Here is a 7,382-nt window from a genome sequence, read left to right on the forward strand (position 1 = left end):
CTAGCCAGCCAGCCCTGGGTCGGCCCAAATTTTAAACTCCAACGACTACATGGTGTTAGCATGACACCAGGTTACCGTTGGAATTGAATTTTTTTTTTTTGGGACAAATTTAAAAAATAAAAAATTCTAATTTTTTTCCTATAAATACGAATACCTAAGCCATTTCTCACATAATTTTCACCATTCCATACTATCTTACTTCATTTTATTTTAGTTCTTCACATTCTATTCTCTTACCTCTTCCAATAATCTTTTCTTCAATTTTTTCAATAATTTTCAAATGGCCACATTTGCAATGAAAGATAGGGTTGGAACGGAAAAGAAGATGAAGCTCTTTGCAGGGTTTATAGATGGGTCTCAGAAGATAGTGTGAGGGGAGTTCTTAAACAAGTGAAGGTGTTTGAACTTGTACGTTCAAAAAGTACTATGAATTCTACGAAGGCACTACTCCACCGAAATACCGAAACCACGAGAGTTGTTCTTCAAGATGGAAAAAACTTATTCATCCAAGTTTGAATAAATGGCATCAAGCAGTGTTAAAGGCAGGAAATAGACATGAAAGCGGAGCCAATTACTACGAATGAGTAAGTGTTTTCACGAGTTATTTTAAATATTTAATTATATTACATTTAATTTCATAAATTAATTTCCTTTAATTTTTGTAATTATATTTTCTAGATATGCCAAGCAGAGGAATTGTATATGGATGACAACTTTTTAATAGATGTATGAAATTGCCCCAAAATTATCACTTTAGGTACTAGACATGGATAAAAAACTTAATGTATGAAATGTTGAAAACCAAGAAACTTCAAGATAGTAAATTAAGAATTACCCTTAGTTTTTTTTACTAAGTTGTAAATATTACAAAGTCATAAATCAAGAAGAAAGGTGACACGCCCCGATCTCGATGTCCGAAGGACAACGGGATGACCACTTGCTGGCCAACACCCAAGGGTGACGCAAGCCATTTGATGAATGGATATGCTGAGAACATGAGGAACATGCATAAAAATTTCGTGCGTAACCACGCAATATAGTATTCAAGTATAAACCTTAATAAAATATAATAATTAATTGCCAACAATTTAAAAGTGATAATGCATGACATGTTCAGAGCATACTACTAATTCAAAATACAAGCGGAAGGAATATTTGAAAGTGGGATTACAAGAGATGTCCTATGTAGAGAGAATGACACAAATTCACTAATATGAAAATGCCTTGTAGCTCAGGTCGTATGCCTCGTTCTTAGGTCTTGATGGGCGTGCAAAACAAAACATGAGTGGATGAAGTTTATATATATGTAATACTAAAACAATTATGCTTCAACGTACTAACCCCCAGTTTTAGAAAACTCATATAACATAATAAGTAATAAGTTTTTTGAAAATCCTAGCATGCCATAAAACCTTCATAAAACATATATTGTATATAGTGTGCTGAGTAGTGGTATCACAATTGCCTGAAGGCACTACATTGCCTGCCCGAATGCATATATATCTTCTGCCAAAAGGCATTACATCGCCCGCCCGAAGGCATATAATTCTTCCGTCCGAAGGCACTACATCGCTTGCCCGAAAGACATATATATATATATATATCTACTAAGTGAGCACAGAAAAATCATGAACATAATCTTTCCAAAATATATATCATCGGAGCTCAATACCTCAAACATCATATCATAAATCATAGGAGCGTTCTAGCTTAAATCATCATCATAAACCATGTTCATAAGTGTATATATATAATCGTAAATATTTCAAAGAACATAAATCCGATAAAGCATGATATTTCATAAATCACCAATCTCATACTCACTATCCCTAGAATGTCGGTTAGCGATGCTCTTTTGTCGATCTTGCTCCATCTTCAAATTCTTTTTTATCAATTAGATGTTAGCATTAGTGATGTCGAAATTTTTTGGCCCCACTAATACCTGCTCACCGACCTCAGTCCAGCACAGTGGTGTTTGGCACGTCCTTCCATACATACAGTGCTTTAAAAGGTGTCATGCATGTCACGTCCCAATCACGACATAGGTTCATGATCGACAGGTGATGTCAACAAATACCCGTATCTCTAACATACCCTGCCTCCGGTATATGTACAAAGCCTAATTCAATACTCGAATTGCTTTACAATTTTTGTATACTTTATGGCTGCATCTAACCTCCTCGTTAGACTGCCTACGTACCCTCATTTAGGATCAAGCCATTCGTAGTTCATCTCTCACGAAATCAGACATGTATCACACTGAGTTTAAGCAGAAAAACATAGCATTCCTCGATCATTTATTAGAACATGACCAACATAAAATTTCTGGACTCAGGGCTACATAGCAAACCCCCATGAAGAATCACGATTTCTCTTCCATCCAACAAATAAATCATTATGTCTCAACATGATATCGCAATTCACAACATATATCATATTAAAGAATTGACGAAGCACAAACCGTTCTCTAGCTACATTAGTTAACTAATTTGATCAAAATACTAACAATCATTTTCATATCTTCTAAATTTATACTTTATTAAATCATAATCGAATCGTAGAAAATCCCGAAGGAGTCACCCAGACGTCCAACATCTTTTCTGACTCAATTCACAAGATTATTGAAACCATTGTCACAATATATATATATATATATATATATATATATATATATATATAATTAAGGCTAGAGTAACACAGATAGGCCAAGCCTACTTCTCCAAATAATGAGATTTTAGACCACTCCACGAAATCCCACAACCTCGAGTTCCTGACCACTCAACGGAACCAAACTAAAAATGATTGCCTATCAAATGTACCAAGTACAACTAATCATCATCACCTCTAGAATGGTGATTAAGGGTGATGGTGAATGGTGATACTCACCGGAATGACAAATTGCTGTCGAGAACCTCCGGTTCTCCAGTGGAGTTCTACCTGAATTAGACCTTAAAAACCCTTGATTTTTGGTGGAGATGGAAGGAGGAAGGTAGCTGAGTAGGTTGCAGGTGATGAATGGGTGAAAAACGCGTGAAAAATGAAGGATTTTGGCCTGAAATTGGCTGGGTCAAAACCTTTTTTTGTTTTTTTTGTGGGTGCATGGGTTGACAAATGGGGGGGGGGGATCATTTCCCTCATTTTCTTTTCTTCTCTCGCCACTCCCATGGCTTTCTCTTTTTTTTTTATTTTTTTATTTTTTTTATAGCAACACAACTTCAAACGTCCGTAACTATACTGTTATAATTCGGACTCGCAAACGGCTTTCGCCTATGCGTTCGTGACTTTGAGACCTATTCGAAAACGTTACTTGTGACCTCGAAAGGTCAACGAGTAAATAATAATTTTCCAAACTTCACTCTTCGTAACTAGTTTAATTGAAATCTAATTTCAAATAAATTAATATAAATTCTCGAAAAATAATATAAATCTCAATAATACAAATACGTAGATTATAACAGTGAAATTCAAGAATGAGATTTCACATTCTTCCCCCCCTAAAAAAATTTCGTCCTTAAAATTTCAGTATCAATTTCATATTCACCAATGCCACATATTTAACAGATAACGATGCCAGAATGGCATTCACACTTTCATTATACTTGAATTTAACTATCATCAAGTTCGACAACATCGAACCACAACTCACAATTTCAATTATCCTCGTTTCAAGACAATCTCAACACAAAATCTTGGTACAAGCACAAAGAATGCCACATTTAATAAGAATTCATCAATATACTCATGATTCTGGCAACCAAACCAACCAAATTTATAATTACAACTTTCCCCATCATTCCATTTATAGTGAATAAAATCATAACCTTAGTCTACGAGTTTATTCAAGCTCAAAATAAATAAATTAACGGATTGATCATCATGATTCTCACCCATATACTTAGATTCCCAGCAACATTTATTGGTAGAATAAATATTAGAAATTCTAGCCATACTCATTGGCAAAATATGTATCAAACATCAACCCATAATCCGAAATGGCTAAATAAATACTAGATTATCAAACCACATCTACCATTGGCTAGATAAATACTAGCACTTACCATCATTGACTATACATAGCCGTTACCACGATTTTTCCTCAAATTTTCTAGCCACACCCACTGGTGATACCAACATCAAAAAAATTTCACCATACTCATCATTAGCGAAACAAATATCATAATTTCCAGCCGAATTCATTGGAATTCCAAATCACAATTATTCACCACTATACATTTAATCAATCATAGCATCGGGTTGCGATTTCATTCCCGCTCATAAAATCATCTTGACTTTTATAAATATTAAAATTTTCTACCATAATTATCATGGCCATAAGATTTGAAAACGTCTAGCCATAATCATTATTGGTGAAACAACGATTTCATCATCTTTTTCTTTTATCCACATAAGTGACTATTGGTCTGGAAAAGATTATAATATACTTGGCCAATACACATCACACATATTTATCACTTCAATAATTTATTCTCGCAGCCCACACATAGGGCTTCTCCCCATAAACATTGGGTCTTAGTGCCCACTCATCCATTTCTCACATTCCATGGCCTTTTCGCCTGAATTAACATCCACGGCCTTGATCGCCCAATTCAACATTTCTCAATTGAACATATATAATACGACCTTTCTATGTACTTATCACAATTGCACAATCATCCATATCCATGATTTAAATGAAATGCATTCTAACTACTATTTGAAGTAATAATGATGCATGTGAATTTCACACCACATTTTCTAGGATTAAATAAAAATTAACCGAACCACTTATTCAACGTACTATCAACATTCATCGACTCAAACTCTGCTTTGGAATAAATTAGCACAATACATGAGCTCAACACATCGATACCAACCAAGAGCAATGTCACATAAGCAACACAAGGCTTCAAACCAAGAAGATCAAACGGTTAAGTAGTGTCCCGTCAGAATTACACATTACATTACCCAAAAAACTGTTGCAAGCCGATCAATGAATCTCACGTTTAGTCAAACCTTGTAACTCTTATTAAATTCTTTCGTTCTACCAGTACAAGAATATATCAACTTTAAATTTTGTTAGTCAATCTAATATAATGTCGTCAATCACCAGAACTCAAAACGACTGGCTATCTAACAAGAAAACACAAAGTTGCAAAAACACTTCATGGAATTCGACAAGCATGAATAATTAGATTTCAAGGCTACATAACAAATCACATGACATTCAAGATTTCCATTTCATCAATCAGATAAATCACTATGGTTCAACATGATACCTTAGGTACCGTTTGGTACGCAGACGGGACGGAACGGAACGGGACGGGACGGGATGGAACAGGACGGAACAGGACGAAACGGATGATGTAAATATTGAAAAAGATAAGGGGAAATTTTGTTATAAAATGTTATAAATTTGTGTTCCATGGATGTGGAACGGGTCGTTCCAGGGGGAAGAGGTGGAACGAAAAATCAGCCAATTTTCGTCCTATGGGACAACCCGTTCCACAGTTTTTAGGCGCACCAAACGTGGGACGGAACGGCTCGTTCCGTTCCGTCCCGTCCCGTCCCACGTACCAAACGGTACCTTAATTCATAGCATGTAAAATATCAAAGAACCAACGAAGTATAGTCTTATTCTTAAGCCACATTGATCTACCAATATATTCATAATGATAACAATCACATCCAACATCATTCCACAATCACTCCAATTACTCATTTCCATGAATCAAAGATGGATGACATTAACGTCTAACTACATCAATCTATCAATGAAATAATATATCATGTCACGAATTTAATTAAAGAACTCTACATAAATCCCCACTTGGATTATAAGTAATAACATGGTGAATTTCATTTATATTCATAAGGTCTATTGTGATTACTCCCCATTCACTCGGATATAGGGTCAGACTAACCTTATGAAAATAATCAAGAGCAAGGATCTCGAACAACTCAACGAAATCCAAAATATCCAGTGGTTTCTTGTAATCTACCCAAATCTATCACATATATAATCAGTGCCTACATCATGAGAATGATGCACTTGCCAACCAAAACTCGGATAACTGCGAAGCTCGGGTGAGTGACAATAATACAAGTATGTGATACTAATAATAAAACCAACCCTTAATCACAATTTATAAACCTTGAATATAAATCATTCATAAGAAATCAATACCAAACCTTTGAAAACTCTGAATGAGTCACCCAGATATCTAATGGTTCGTCTGAAACAAATCACAACATCTCACAACCATAATCTCATACAACACAATGAAAAGTAGGGCTATAGCGACACAGTTCGGCCGAAGCCTACACCTTTGAAGCTATCTCAATCCAAACTCAATGAAACCCAAGGTGGATACGATCCCGGACCATCACTCAATGGAATCAGAGTATGAGGGATTCCGGATCATCTCTCAATGGAATCCGAGTGGATACAATTCCGAACCATCACTGTCACGCCCCAAACCCAACATACGTCCAAGATCGACGCGTGACGTCATTCAGCATCCGTATATCTAACAGATCCCGCCTCCGATATATGTACAAGGCATAACTCAAGATCCAACTGTGTAATAATTTTTCGTAAGCTTTATGGCTGCATCTAACCTCATCTTTAGACTGCCTACGAACCCTAAACAGGGATCAAGCCATTCGTAGTTCATCTATCACTACCCATCTACATTTACCAATTTACATTTAAGCCGAAAGATATAACGTTCCTCAATCAATCATTAGAACTTGACAAGTATGAAAGTACTAGATTCAAGGCTACATAACAATCCAATATGACAATCAAGGTTTCCATTCCACCCATCATATAAGTCACTATGTTTTCAACATGAAACCTTAATCCACCAAATGTAACATATCCAAGAACCAACAAAGCACAATATTATTCTCAAGCCATTTCGAGTAACGAGATTAATCATAATAATAACAATCATATCCCACATCATTCCGCAATCGTTCTACTTAATCAATCATAAAATCATAGATGCATGATATCTACAATTACTATGTTATTCAATCAATAAGGTCCCATATCAATTCACAAATTTTAATAAAGGATCCCTACATAATTCCCCACCTGGATTCCAAGTACTAACATGATAAGTCTAATTTATACACAATGTTTACTGTGAACAATTCATATTCACTCGACTCTAAGGTCGGACTATCTTTACGGAAATGAGCAGGAGTAGGGATTCTAGACCACTCAACAGAATCCAACCAAAATACTAAGCGACTTTTTGTAATCTCTTCAGACCTGACATCTGTACAATCAATGCCTACACCATGGGAATGGTGCATCGGCATCAAGAATTCAGATAAGTTGCAAAACTCGGGTGAGTGACAATAATACAAGGATG

The sequence above is a fragment of the Malus sylvestris genome, chromosome 7 (genome assembly GCF_916048215.2).
Source record: "Malus sylvestris chromosome 7, drMalSylv7.2, whole genome shotgun sequence".
Taxonomy (NCBI): domain Eukaryota; kingdom Viridiplantae; phylum Streptophyta; class Magnoliopsida; order Rosales; family Rosaceae; genus Malus; species Malus sylvestris.